The sequence below is a fragment of the Protopterus annectens genome, chromosome 5.part0, assembly GCF_019279795.1.
Source record: "Protopterus annectens isolate FY-2018-M chromosome 5.part0, PAN1.0, whole genome shotgun sequence".
Lineage (NCBI taxonomy): Eukaryota > Metazoa > Chordata > Ceratodontiformes > Protopteridae > Protopterus > Protopterus annectens.
The window spans coordinates 1,703,737,329-1,703,753,268 of record NC_056735.1 but is presented as its reverse complement, the minus strand read 5'-3'; the positions used below and the strand labels follow the sequence as shown (position 1 = coordinate 1,703,753,268).

At 38.5% G+C, this 15,940-nt stretch overlaps 1 protein-coding gene across 2 annotated transcripts in view; it reads right to left on the bottom strand.

Annotated features, from left to right (window-relative positions):
- LOC122801841 (hydroxyacid oxidase 2-like) overlaps positions 1-15,940 on the bottom strand; it is a 458,779-nt gene that overhangs the window by 315,012 nt on the left and 127,827 nt on the right. The window lies entirely within an intron of this gene.

Genomic DNA, 15,940 nt, shown 5'->3' with positions numbered 1-15,940 from the left:
AGTTCAACCTAATGTAATACCATAGAGGTACAAGTCAGTACCCAAGATTGCACTTAGTGATGACTGCTCATGTCCAGGAGGATTATTTGTGCTATCTCCATTAAGAATTTACAGTGCCCCATGCACTCATCCAGGTTCCTCTTGAACAGTGTCATAGAGGTGCTCTGGTTCACACGATAGCCTGTTCCAAAGATGTGGCAGTCACTGGAAGATAAATCTGTCACTCCAGCATGTCCTATTTAAGTTGCAGGCCATATTAAAGTCCCTGGAATGGGTAGCCCTAGAACCATTTGATATGCAGTAAGTTGACTAGGTTTGGGTCTTGGGTTGCTCTGTAGGCCAGGTATAAGTCTCCATAGTACCAGGAAATAGTGTACCCGACACGTGCATTATAGATGCTCCAGGATGGTTGGCACAGACATCCACTATTCTCCAGGGGTGGCCACTTAACATATGGGTATTAATGGAGACTCATGCCTGTGGACACAAGAATTACTCTTATATGGGTGGATACTTCCAAGACATCAAGGATGGCTGTAATGCTTGCACGTCAGGTCCCCACAAGGAAACCACAGGTAAATGGGTTCATTTTGTCTGCATCTAGAGCATGTTTACATATTTTTTTAATGAAGTATCAGACTTTGGAGGGAATGGCCTGGGACAGTGGGGTTTGATGCCTGCTGTGTCCTGATAATATCTCCCTTTGGTGCCTGAAACATGCATACATGCATACATACATACACATATTTCAAACATGGTCATTAATACCCTCCAGCCTGTCAATATACAAAAACAATTGTTCAGATAATACATTTTCAGGCTGTTCTTAAAAAATATCTAAACTAGTAATTGTTTAATGCAGTTTGGTAGTCTGTTCCATGTATCAGCTACTCTCTCAAGAATCAGGTTGTACACTTCTCATTCCTATAGAATATCCTACATAGGTTGTCTGCTGATTCTCTACTACTTTTTGATAACTCCAAACATTCCCAGAGATAAGTGTTTCTAAATGCCCTATATACCTGAATAAGATCTCCTCTTAAATATCTACATGAGATACTGTGCAAGTTCAGATATTTTAGTCTTTCATAGTAACTTAAATTTTCATGTCTATGGATTCCCTTGGTATATTTCCACTGAACTGTTTCCAGTATACTCATGCTTGTTTTTTTATAGGGTTTCCATGTTGTTATTCTATACTCAGGTCTGGTTCTAATGTAGCTAATGAACAATGACATCATCATTTCTGATTTCCTAGACTTTATAAATCATTTTATACAACCTATAGTTCTTTAACTATCATTAACCAATTGGTTGATATGATTAGAAAAACTCAGAGTTTTATCTACCTATACACCCAGGTTTTTAAATGAATCTACAATTTCAATTAATGTGTGCTGTATTAAATATGCACCTTTCAATGTTTGTCTCCCAAATCGCATACGCTTAGTTTTTGATGTATTTATCAACATATTATTCTCCTGTGCTCAAATGGTCAATTTTGTCAAGTTTTTTTTTTTTTGCAGATGTCCCCTATCTGCAACACATGTATTCAGCTTACCCAATTTCAAGTCATCTGCATACAGATTGTCTAACACCTTAGATGAAAAAGATAGATCTGAAAGATACACAGTCTAATAAAGTATGGAGCTAGGACAGAGCCCTGTGGGATGCTGTGAGTGTAACCAAGAATTTCACCTGTCCAATTGCTATGATACTTGCCATGTCCTATTTGTAAGCCATGTAGCTATCCATCTTTATCAAGAGTACATCAGCACCAAATTGTTCTAATTTATTGAGCAGTGTTTTGTGTATGACCCTGTCAAGTGCTGAAATTAAATCTAGTTAGAGAATGGGCTTACTGTACATCAGTACCCTGATTGGGGAATGAGCGTTCTCCAGCAGGGTATTAATTTACAAGGAATGTCCGCTGAAAAACGAGTACGCTACTTCACAGCAGCATATCAAGCCGCCATGGAGCTCGGGCAGAAAAAAATTAACAACCACCATTATTTTACTCTCGCTAAGCAGCGCTTCTGTTGTTTAGTGAGTGTAAAATGTAAAAAAGTAAAAAAAATGTGTGTTTATGTGTTTATGTCTGTGTATGAGAGTGTATGCATGTATGAGTGTAAGAGAGAGATTGGCTGAGCTACTATTTTACACTTGCTAAGCAGCGCTTCTGCTGTTTAGTGAGTAAAATAAAAAGTGTGTGTGTGTGTGTGTGTGTGTGTGTGTGTGTGTGTGTGTGTGTGTGTGTGTGTGTGTGTGTGTGTGTGTGTGTGTGTGTGTGTGTGTGTGTGTGTGTGTGTATGTGAGTGAGACAGACAAACTGAAAGGTGAGAGTGATAGAATGATCCCTGGTGGCATCACATAAGAGCTTTGCATTTCTCTCAGCTATACCTCTCTGCACAAGAACGCTAGACAGAGCCACAAATAATGAGGAAACAAAGGGCTAAAAATAGGGTCAGATTTTTAAATACTGCTCTTATAAACTTAGAAAGTTGCTAGAATAACAGGGTTTTCGTTATCATGCATTTTTCTGAAGCAGAGATGTGTGTTTGTGCGTGTGTGTGTGTGTGTGTGTGTGTGTGTGTGTGTGTGTGTGTGTGTGTGTGTGTGTGTGTGTGTGTGTGTGTGTGTGTGTGTGTGTGTGTGTGTGTGTGTGTGTGTGTGTGTGTGTGTGTGTGTATGTGAGATAGAGTGAGTGAGTGAGATGACTACTGAAAGCAGCAGCAGTAAAGAGGTTTGCATACCTCTGCACTTTTCAGCTGAAGAAATCTGGATAAAACCTAAAGTAAAGGGGAAAGACACTAAAACAGAAACAGATTTTAGTTATTGCTCTAATAAAATTATAAAGTTTCTTAAGTAAAGGATTTACGTTAACATGAATTTTCTGATGGAAATAAAAGTCTGAAGCTCAAATGTATGTAATTATTTAGTAATTTTAATCTCCAATGAGTGCCAACCAAATGATTTAGGAGTAAGGGACCAAAAAATAAAGTGAATACCTGGTTATTTTTTAAATGTTATATTTTGGATGTAAAATGCTTCTTCCAACACCATTAATATATATTACAGGAAGTTTGAAACATTAGGAGGAGGAATTATTTTACATCAAAAATATACTAAAAAAATACATTAATAAAAAATATATATATGTAAGTAAAACACAAGAATTTTACAGACAGCCCATTCTCTAAGTGCAATAATGCCTTCCAGGGTGTGTGTTAATGTGTAATTAATGCCCTTCCAGGGGTGTAGAGGTGGGCATTAATTACACATTAACACACCCTGTTGGGCATTATTGCTTGCATAAATTACATCATAGCACAATTTTTCATTCATAACTTTTATTATATTGTTATTGAACATTGTGTTACAGGTAGTAATAGATCTATTTTCAACATATGCATGCTGATATATGGTTTCAAGTCCTAACCTTTCCAATTCTGACAATAACTTATCCAGTATTACCTTCTCCATTATTTTTCCACAACATGAAAGTAGACAATGGTTTATATGACTCCAGGTTTGTCCTATACCCCTTTCCCTGAAAGACAGGTTTAATAAGTGTATGTCTCCAGTCTTGTGGAATCTCCCTGTATTTATACAGTATCAGAATTAATTGATAATAGATATAATGGTATTGGAAGTTCTTGCTGAAGTGTTTTCAGGTTATTATTACTAATTTTATCCCCTCCCTGTGTTTTATTTGGATCCAGTTTGCATAGTTCTTTTTCAATATAATCTAATTTGATTTCAGTATCTGAGGTTACCTGGATGTCTCTAGGATACCTTAACACCCCTTTTGTGGTGCCAAATTGTTTTGCATAAGATTTTGTAAATATATCTAGAATCTATTGTGTCTGAGAATAAATTTTAGACTCTATATACAGTTTATCAGTTTTTATGTCTTTACTCCTTCCACATCTTATATATCTATAAAATGGTTTCCTATTGCGCTCAGTATCTTCATATAAATTTTCTTCCAATTTTACTTGATCTTGTCTCACACTATACTTAATTTGTCTGTCTATTGTTTTCAGAGTTGTAGTTCAACCCCTTTTCCATTTCTTATACTTTTTACAACCTACCTTAATCAAGTATCTTGTTCTTATGGAAATATATCATCCTGACATTGTGTGCCTAAATCCTGATATTAATATTTTTTTTTTTGTGTTCAAATAATTCTGTTTCAAAACTTTCTACATTTCTTCTGCATTGTTTCCATTGAATGCATCACTCCAGTTAGTTTTACACATTGACTGTTTTGCTTCCATATAATCTGTAATTAACTTTCTGTGCATTGGTTTAGATTTCATTTTGGCAAAATTATACAGCAACAAATTAACCTTTATAACTCCATGATCACTGCACATCAACAGTGACAAAACTTGACATGAAGTAACAGTAATTTCTTTACAAACACAAACAATGCCTAGTATGTCTTGTTCCCTGGTAGATTTTTTTACAGTCATGAAGTAACAGTAATTTCTTTAGGGACACAAACAATGTCTAGCATGTTCCATTCCTTGAAAGATTTTTTTTTACAATCTGAAGCAATTGTTGTTTCTGAACATATGTTGAAATAATGTCCTTACTAATGTTGTTGAATCAATATTATTCCAGTCTGTTTCATGTAAATTTAAGTTCCCACCCACTGTTATTCTTCCCACCTGTGTTTCAAGCAAGAAATGTATGAATTCCTGTAGGTCATCAGCACTTGACTTTGGTGGTCTGTACACTCCAACAATTGTCATATGTTCCAGGGTTGTCTTTATTGTTACAGCTACGCAATCTATATTGGTATTAAAACTGAACAAGTAAAGACCTAAAGGTAATAAGCACAATAGTCCATGTTTGCTGGTGAAGTATATCTGTATAAGTAAACTTATCATAACAATAGATGTTCGAATGATAGTGCTGACAGGATATAACAGACTGGTAGCCTTTGAAGATTCATGACACCAAACCATTAGTCAGCTCAAGATGAGCTGACAAAAAGTCTGGTTTGGGTACTAAGCCCTTTCATGCCAACTGAGAGAGGTAATTTAAGCCCCAAGATGAAAAAATGATACATCCACAATTAAGGAATTTAGCTGCTACTACAGCAGTGATCATTCAAAGTTGTACTGTTATGGTAAGTTTACTTACACAACTCTGTTATTATAATCACTGCTGCACTAGCATAAGCTATTACCATAGCTTAAAAAAAACTGGAAGGAAGTAGGAGAAGGGTCCAGGAGCCCCTGGAGAATGATCCTAGCAAAGCCTGTTCATAACCTGGAGCAGGAATTTTGCTTATAGTGCTAGTATGCACAGAGGACCAAGTTGCTACTTCTAGAATACTTCTAGAGTTCAAACCTTTCCAAAAACCATAGATGAAGCAAAGGTCCTGGGAGAGTGAGCATTGACCCTGCCTAGAACAGTTTTGTTATGGTAGGAATATCAAAAGGTAATAGTCTGAGACAACCATGTGGAAATAGTCTACTCTGGCACAAGTTGATCTTTCATCTTACCCTCACAGGAAATGATCAACTGATCATTCCCCTGACCAGAGTGTAGATCACAGTGTGTGTTGTACCTTTATGAGCCATTCCAGTCCATGGTCACATGCATGTAAGTACTGAGCACATGCAAGCAAGAGTGCCATTTTGAGTGAGCAGCTGGAGTGAAGGCATGTATGTGTGTAGCAGTCAGTCCGTTAGTTCACTTGGGTTTTATGTTCCAGTCACCATCCTGATGTGTTTGTGTGTAATAAAGAACTTACATGAACACCCAGGCCTTATCATCTTATTTGAATACATAAGACAAGCAACATGGTGTCAGAATGGGATCCAAAGTTAAACTTCTTCAAAACCATGAGGCATGCAGTTACAACTGGGGGAATATACAGAAGTGAATCATCTGAAGCTCAAACATTTCACAAACAGGATAGAAAGATCATTCCAGGTACTAAAACTCGTTTAAATGATTTTTTTTACTCAATGAATATAAAACAAAACATTCAAAATATTCAAAACAAATTTCTAATTAAACGAAATGTTCAGAACTGTGACATATTGATAAAAGTATTTGAAATGCTTACAAAAATGCTTAAAATAACTTCCAAAGCTCATAAAATGCATAAAAAGGGGAAAACAACCATGTTTTTTCACTATATTCACTTTTTCATATTAACTGAGGCTATTCGAAATATCTGAAGTGTGCAAAGTGTTTTCAAGTGTGTCAGTTTTACAGTACAGTCATTTCACAGAGAACAGTTATTTCAAAGAGATTGTTGTGCAGTTGAATATTTTTCAAGGACCTGGTGTGCATGTTTGACATAATTACAACAGCCAAGTCTGTACTGTGTCTAAAAACAATTTGTTGGCATAGCAGAAGGATTTTGCAGACCTGGTCCACTTTCTTTTAATAATAATGTTGCAGAAAATTGGAGAGTGTTTGAGCAAGAGTACAATATTTTCATACAGGCTGTTTTTTCTAATAAAGATGCACATACAAAAGCATTTATTCTGCTTAATCTAGCTGGTTCATAAGCCACTGAAAGGGAATGTTCATTTGTGTATGCACCTGCTGTGTTTGCCGGGGAGGGGAAAGACTGCTATGTTGTGGTACTGGCTGAAACATGGGAAGACCCTGAGTGCTTAAAACATAAATTTAGAGAAATGTACAAACCTCAAACGAATATTTCAGTGGAAAAGCACATATTTTCCACAAGAGCTCAAAAGCCTGGTAAAACTTTTGCAGCATATATAACTGACTTGAGAAATAAGGCTAAAATGTGCAGATTTGGTGATCTGAGAGATGACTTGATAAAAGACAGGCTTGTGTGTGGTATTAAAGATGTTGCAGTGAGAAAGATTTTTCTTCAAGACAGTGATTTAACTTTAAAAAAGGCCATAGTGTTTTGTCAGATATATGAGCTTACAGAAAAGCACATGGCTGTGCTGACAAATGAGAAATGCATGCTTGCAGTGCCTTCCAGTGCAAATGTTGATAGTATGCAGCACGAGGTTAAACAATACAGGCCTAAGGGTGTGGTCACTTCAGCAAAACCCAGAGCAGCTACAGTAAAACCCAGGGCATACTCAGTAAGGCAGAGGGGTGACTCAGCAAAACCTCTGACAAGCCTCATAGTCAACTGTCGTAATTGTGGAGGTAGCCATCAGCCCAAGCAAGAGAAGTGCTTAGCTTTTGGTCAGCAGTGCCCCACATGTAAAAAGTGGACTAATTTCAAAAGAGCATTCAAAGAGGCAAGTTAATCAATTAGAAAGCTGCAACCCTACTTTTTATGTTGATGGTGTGCCTGTGCTTCGTGAAACAGTCAATGTAGATGTGTGGGCAAAGAACAAAGTATTTTGTACTGTTCAGATTAATTGGAGACCTGTAGAGCTCAAAGTTGATACTGGTTCAAAGTGCAATGTTATGTCAGCAGATATGTTTGCAAGAGTAAAATCTGGTGAGAAATTTATTCTGGCAAGGTGTGTGAAGCTTGTTGCTTATGGTGGTGAAGAAATTCATACCCAAGGCTCAGTAGTGCTTTCATGTTATTCTGCTGGGAACAGCTATGACTTGCAATTTTACATAGTCAAGAGACACGTACAGACATTATTAGGCCTCAAGGACAGTTTGAGAATGGGACTGCTTTCATTTAATAAAGAAGCCCACCATATAAGCACGTGTTACAATGAAATATTTGCACAAACTATTTTTTCTGACTATGCAGATATTTTTGGAGGCAAGTTAGGCAAACTCCCAGTTGTATACTCCAGGAAGTTAGACCATGAGGTAAGCCCAGTCATGAGACCAGCATGGAAACTTCCAGTAGCCTTGTAAGGCAGAGTAAAAGCTGAGCTAGACAGAATGGTGCACTTAGGAGTAGGGTTGCCAGCTGTCCAGTTTTTGACCAGACTGTCTGGTTTTCTGTCAAATTGTCCGGTTACCAATTTCATTCAAAACCGGACTCCGGACACAGTATAATATCTTACCGATAAATTAAGAAGGCTCATTAATTTGCGCGGTTTTATGGAAACTTCAACACTGTTTGAAACTGTGTTTGACTTATAGCAGGTGAGATGTTCGCCAAAAAGAGTAAATTTTTTCTCAAAACATAAAGAAGGTTCAGGGAATGCGATGTGTACCTACACATTATCAACACACTCCTATATCTGCAGGAAACATCAATACATGGCATTCATTTTCGAGCTGTGAAACATTTGGTTGAAATGAATGATATACTCTACTAAGAGCAACGTTCAAGAATTTCCATTTTCTAGCTGCTGTTTCCTTTTACAGTCAGCTACTGTTACACCGCACTTGAACCTTTGCCTCCAGGTGGTGTTTACCAATCGAGTAATGATAAGATTTGTTCGATTGGCTCAGGACTAGATGTTCTGCCCTGAGAACTGCACCTCTAAGCCTTAGCCGATGTAGCAGCGGCTTTTTAGCACCAAGTGAGGGAGTTCTTGGTACCAGCGGCATTAGAGCGTGAGTACACAGGATTTGGCTAGAAATTACGAGTTAAGGACTTTGTGACTTCTTTTCTGTGAAGGACCCCCATGCTAGAAATAACAGTCATTGTTGCTGACCAAGTAAGTTTAGCGTTAAAAAAGTTAATGTCAGCATTGTTGTTGAGCAAGGACTGTCTGTACCTAGTGACTGTCAAATGGTTTTGGTATTCAGATTTGGCAGAAGCACTAGCCTGGTGTGCTAAGTTTCTGATCCTCTAACTATAAAGCAGTCTTATTTTGTAACAGGTCCACTGAGCTTGGATTTTTTTATTATTATTTTATTTATTTATTTTGTGGTTGTCGAAGTAAAGATTTAGGAGATTGGTAGAAGAAATGGACAGGACGTGGGATAATTGGGTAAAATATTGAAGAGGTGAGTGAGGGGTTGGTTGGAGTCAAGCCTCCGCCCTGCGAACCTTCTGAGTGTAAGAGAGCATTGCAGAATCTTCCTTGACAATGCATTAACAGCTCAAGTTATTTCCGCCTGGACCTGCTGTCAGGTCTATCATACTTCATCCAGGAAGTACAGAGTTGTGGTAGCAGAAGAGGAGTGAATGGCTGTGTTTAGAAAGATCTTGGCGTGAGGGGATTGATTGAAAAGATTAAAATGACAGCCTTTGTTTGAGAAACTTTGGTGAAAAGGAGGAACAAGTTGTCATTTGTCAAGTTCTTCCAAAGTCTTGAACTTGTGTTTTGAGTTTGACAGTTCAACTTCCAGATGTGCGTAATAAGTGCTATGTGTTTAAAGTGTATGAACACTTATATACCCTGCCTTTGGGTTTTTCAGTCCCACATTTTTCTATTTGGAAAAACTGTGGATGTTCTCCTTTCTACGGTATCAGATTACCACATATCTCACCACGTTTTTAGACTTTTTGTGTTATACTTTTATTTGTGCTTATTTCAAACTAGCTTTTTCTAACACACAGATACCAGAGCTGTTGGTCTTCCAACTACTTTTTAGTTGTTGTTGATCATATACCCATTTGTATCTGACAAGTTTCTCTATATATGTGTGTATGTCATAGTATGTATATATGCATATATATTAAATGCAAACGAACTTGAAAGTGGTCTGTGACTTTTTTTTTAAGTTTGTCATGATGTCTAATGACTCACTTTGTTAAACTGTTAGTTTATGCATCCTACCGTTGCTCTAATTCAGGTTTAGTTATAGTTGTGATTTTCATTTCCTTATTTTTATTTCTTTTTTTTTCTTGTAATTTAGCATTTCTTTAGAAATGTGTGATTGTAGTCTTGATATATTCAAAATCCTTGCCAGTGTTGGAGCTTTTCTGTCAGATTTTCAGTGAGAATGAGTTCTGCTTTGATTTTATTTATTGTTGGTTTTTTTTTTTTTTACCAGGGGCTAGGGTTGCCACCCTTCCATTTTTTTTCTGGACTATCTGGAAGTCAAACAGATTCTCCAGTAGTTCAGAAAACACTGTACAAACTCCAGTATCCTGTTTCAAAAAGGAAACAGACTATCAGAGTTTGTAAATCGGCTGATTTACTATGCTTTTTTACAGAAAAGCATGGTAAATCAGCCGAAAACACACAGCGGGGATGAAAAAAGAGGGCGTTCCCCACCTGGTGATGTCATCATGACATCACAAAATGGTTGGAATATGGGCGGGAGAGGGGGTGGGATGGGTGGGGTTACTAGTGACGCGAGGGGTGTGACTTTACTCCGGTTTTAGCCACAACGAAAGGTGGCAACCCTACTTAGGAGTAATTTGTCCAATAGAAGAACCAACTGAACGGATATCCTTCATAGTGATAACTCTTCCCTGTGATGCTTCAAAGTTTGGTCTTGGTGCATTCATTCTTCAACAGGGCAAATCAGCAGATTATGCATCCAGAACTCTAATCCAAACCGAGATGCAGTATGCTCAAACAGAAAAAGAGCTTTTGGCAATTCTGTTTGCATGTTCAAAGTTCCATGATTATATTTATGGCCAACCTTTTCAAATTGAGACTGACCACCAACTTTAGGTCATTATTTTGAAAAAGCCAATGCACAGAGCTCCTGTGAGATTGCAACACATGATGTTAAAATAGCAAAAGTACAATATCCACTTGGTTTACACAAAAGGCAAACTTTTTTATCTTGCTGATACTTTATCCAGATTACCCAGAAATACCACTGAACAGCATGAAAATGAGAAACCTCATTTTGAAGTCGCTGAAGTGAAAATGTTTTCTTCCACACATCTTGATGAGCTTAGAACTCTCACGGTTTCAGATTCAATTCTCCATAAGCTCAACCACTTTATCAGTTGAGGATGGTCCTCAAAGCAATCTTGTTTACCAGTAGATGTGCAGGAGTATTTTCCTTACAGAGGCAAGATTTTGAAGGAAGATGGTATCATCAAGAAAGGTCCAAAAGTGATTGTTCCAAAATCCTTGCAACAAGAGTATATTAAAATTTTGCATTGTGGCCACCCAGGAACTGATTCTACCAAAAGAAGGGCTAGAGGACTAATATTTTGGCCTTCTATGTCAAAAGAAATTGAGAGTTACCTTTCAGCTTGTTCTGTTTGTAATAGTACTAAACCACATCAATAAAAAAGAACCACTTCAGCTAAACCAGATTCCTGAACTACTTTGGTCGACAGTAGCTACAGATATTTTTCAATGGAATTGTCAACATTACTTGGTATTAATAGACTCTTATTCAATTTGGCTTGAGATTGACCTACTTTCTAACCTATTTATTTATTTATTTTATTTAACATTTGTTAACCAGAAAAGTCTGACTTGGAACAAGCTAATTTTCAGCGGAGGCCCAGGGAGAAATGCTCCACATAACCTAACTTCTAGTACTGTCATTTCAAAATTGAAGAGGCATTTTTCTGTCCATTTTAGTCTGCACAAAGTTATTTCTGAGAATTGCGGACAGTTTACAAGTTAGCAGTTCAAAATATCTGCTGAGACATGGGACTTTGTTCATGTTACTAGTAGTCCTGAATACCCACAATCTATTGGCTTGGTCGAATGTGCAGTTCAAAGTGTGAGAAATCCAAATGAGATAATAATAACATTTTTCTTAATCTGATTAATCTCAGAAACATTCCTTGTGACAATTTACTTGGTTCATCTGCTCAAAGACTGATGTCGAGTCAAACCAGAATCACACTACCAATCAATAAGAATTTGCTGATTCCGAGTGTTAAAAACAACAAAGCAGTAAAAGCACAACTCCTGCAGAAGCGTTTGTCCCAAAAGTCCTTCGATAATAAAACCAGCAAGCCTCTGAATCTATTAAAAGAAGGAGAGATAGTGAGGATGCAGACAGCAAAAGGATTTGACCAAATAGGACTCATGAAACATTTGTGTGAGGAACTGAGATCATACATCATTGAGTCGCAAGGACTGGAATTCAGGCAGAATCAAAAACATTTACTACCGGTGCTCGAGCCAGTGTTACAGCATCTTGCCTGTGATTGAGACTGTAATTCTCAGAGTGATCTGTCCAATGTTTCTGTTCCAGGAATGTTTCTTCATCTGTTGCTGTTCCTGAAAGTATCCCTGAAAATCCTGAAGCAGAACATTCCCCAGTGACTGTCCCTATAGCTAAACCCAGTGCTGATTATTACATTAAGAGGTCCGATTGTATCTCAAGACCTAGTCCCAGATACATGGCAACCTGGACATGACTGTTATTGTTTGTATATGTTGGTATAATTTCCATGCTTATCTAATTGTCATTTTCATTTGCATGACAGACTAATCAAAGAGAGAGGATGCAGATCAGAGTGCACGTGCATGTAAGTACTGAGCACGTGCATGCAAGAGTGCCATTTTGAGTGAGCAGCCGGAGTGAAAGCATGTATGTGTGTAGCAGTCAGTCAGTTAGTTAGTTCATTTAGGTTTCATGTTCCAGTCATCCATCCTGATGCATTTTAATGTAATAAAGAACTTAAAAGAACACCCAAGAATACATAAGATGAGTGACAAAGAGGAACAAACATTCTAGATCTGGTCCTCACCAATATGTCAAACAGGTGTACTGCTGCAACTGTTGGACCCTCATTACTTAAAACTGACCACAAATCAGTCACCTTCGAACTGACACTAACACCAGAAGTCACAAAGGGTGAAATCAGTCTAAAAGACTTCACCAAGGCAAACTATACCCTCCAATGTGAAGGTATAAATGCATTCCAAGCCCCATAAATACATTCCATAACTATGCCGAAGCTTACACTAAAGTCTTGTGCAATCACTTGCATAAGTGTATAAACTCAGCTGTACCAGACAGAATCAAAGCCAGAGCCCCAAGTAAAATTAAGCTGCCATGGTGGACTTCCAGCATCAACAAACTCTACAATAAATGCAAAAAGTTGCTGTCCAAGAAAACAAAGATAAGGACTCAACAATGGAAAAGCACCCTCCTCAGCCTTAACAGACCAATAAGACAACTTGTCAGATCATCCAAGAGCTCCTTTGAGAGAAACCCAGAAAGTACTGCCAAGGATAACCATAAAGCCTTTTACAGCTATGTACTTAACCTAAAGGGTAGGACCCAAGCATGTGCAGAACTGGTGGCCAACGTTATCACACATACACTCACCCCACAGAGATAGAGACTGTACTAGTGGATAGTTTTCTCAAAAATTTCACTCCCTTATCCCCTCCTAACTTACAACAACCCCCCCGACCACCTTACATATCTGAAGATCAGGTCCACAAAGACCTGTCTAAGGCAAAGAACATGGCCTCTATGGGACCAGATGACATCCCAGATTGTCTTCTAAACAGGCTGAAACATAAACTAGCATCACCACTAAGTACCCTTTTAAATCATAGCCTAACCACAGGGTTTGTTACTACAGAATGGAGAACAACTACAGTTATTCCCCTCCACAAAGGTGGCCTAGCAACAGACCTGGGGAATTACAGACCCATAAGCCTAACCAGCCTCATCTGTAAGGCCATGGAATGTATCATTATGGACCTCATAAATAAATACATAGGTGACTTCCAAACCCTGGACCCTACCCAATTTGGCTTCATGAAGGGCAGATCCTGCTTGTTATATCTGGTGGACTTCTTTGAAAGTGTGACAAAGGCTGTTGATGAGGGCAAATCTGTTCACACAGCATACCTCACCTTGGCAAAGGCTTTCGACTCAATCCCACATTCAGGCATTATCAATAAACTTAGCAAACTGAATGTAAACCCCTTCATTGCAAGATGGATTGCCAACTGGCTCACAAATCAGACACGCACTATCAAAGTGGGTGACTCCACATCAACCAACAGACCTGTTACCAGCGGGATACAACAGGGGTTGGTGCCAGACCCCCTGCTGTTTGGTATATACTTCTTAGACATTCAGATTAAAACTAAAGGTTTGTGGCTGTCCAAGTTTGCAGGTGATTACTGAATCCCCAAATGATGTCAGTATACTCTGGGATGGTCTCACACAGACCAACAACTGGTGTATTAGTCACGGTCTTGGTCATGGTCTCAAACCAAATGCAAAAACATGCATCATCATTCCCTTCAGCACAAACAATGTCCCTTCACACTATCAAATTCATAAAATACCCTAAGTACCCATGAAGTGGTAAGGGACCTGGGATCACAGGTTGACCGTGACCTTAACTTCAACCACCATGTGTCTACCACTGTAAGGAAAGCTTTCCATGTAGCTCACTTGATTAGTAAAGGCAGTGCCTCGAGAGCAAAAGAAGTTATAACCCCCCCTATACTCGGCACTTATCTGGCCCATAATTGAGTATTACACCCCATTAGGTATGTAACGTACTAAGCATCTACAGCAATTAGAGAGACCTCAGAGATTTCTAACAAAAAGATCAAGGGCCCCCAACATGTACCTTATAGGGGCGACTAAGATCCCTGTCACTATACTCTGTATAATATAGAATTCTTAGGGGAGACTTATACCTGGCCTACAGAGCAATCCAAGACCCAAACCTAGTCAACTTACTGCATATCAAATGGGTCTAGGGCTACCCATTTCAGGGAATTAAATATGGCCTGCAACTTAAATAGGACATACTGGAGTGACAGATTTATCTTCCAGTGACTGCCACATCTTTGGAACAGGCTATCATGTGAACCAGAGCACCTCTATGACACTGTTCAAGAGGAACCTGGATGAGTGTATGGGGCACTGTAAATTCTTAATGGAGATAGCACAAATATCCCTCCTGGACATGAGCAGTCATCACTAAGTGCAATCTTGGGTACTGACTAGTACTTCTATGGTATTACATTAGGTTGAACTGGCTAGGCTTAAAACGACCTCCAGGTCGATAGCCTATAATCTCCTATGATCCTATGATCAGAAGTTCTGAAAGATTTTGTTCTGTCAAAATAGTACCTAAGCTATTTGAGGACATCAGAGGTATGAACTGTCCTTTCTGCTTGAATTTTAGGTTACAGTAAGAAGACAGGAAAATATATAGACTGACTCAAAGTAAACTTCAATACCACTTTTGGCATAAAGGAAGGAATAGTTTTCCAAGAAACCCTGTCTCTGTAAAAACTGAGATAAGGATAACCTACCATAACTGCAAATCAGATACTCTTCATGCAGAGGTCAGAGCAATGAGTAAGATTGTTTACATATCAATAAACTCATCTCAACCTGATGAACTGGTTCAAATGGAGTAAGTGTTAGCTTCTCCAACACAAAACTGAGATCCCAAGCAGAAGCCACTGGTATTCTGGGAAGTTTCATTTGCAAAGCCATTTAAAAACATTTTAACATGAGACTGCATTGAAAGAGGGGTATCCATGGACAGACATACTGAAATGGCTGACAATGATCTTTGTTTGAGGAGTAACTCACACAAATACTGCAAAATCAGCGAAACACTTCCCTAAGTGGGTGTTGATTCTTTTGTTCAAACCAACTGGAAAACCTTTTTCCTTTGTTAATAAATAATTTTCTACTAGCAGGCCTTCTTATCTCCATTTATGTCTGCTGCACATCCTCAGAAAACAGATTCCTAAAAGGCATTAAGACGCTGTCATTCAGTCAGTCGTAGTTGTTTGGGGTTGGGATGTGTCAAACACCCCTGATCTTGGGTGAGTAAATCCAGTCTGTGAAGAAGCTTGTAGTAATTGCCCTGGTCAACTCCAAAAGAAAGGAGAACTACTGTTGTCTGGGGAAAAAGGAGTCAACACATTGATCTCTGGGGAATCCTTCTGAATCTTCAGAAGTACCCAAGAAATCAGTGGAAAGGGTGAAAAAGTATACAGGAACATTCCTGTCCAAGGACAAGAAAAGGCATCTGTCTTCCAGGTTTTAATGCATGGAGTCCTGGAACAGGATTTTGTCAGATGATTTTTAGCAGAGGATACAAAAAGGTATACCTGATGTGTTCCCCTGAGATGGATGAAATTTTGGAAGCCCCCCCAATTCAATTTCCATTCATGAGAGTCTACCT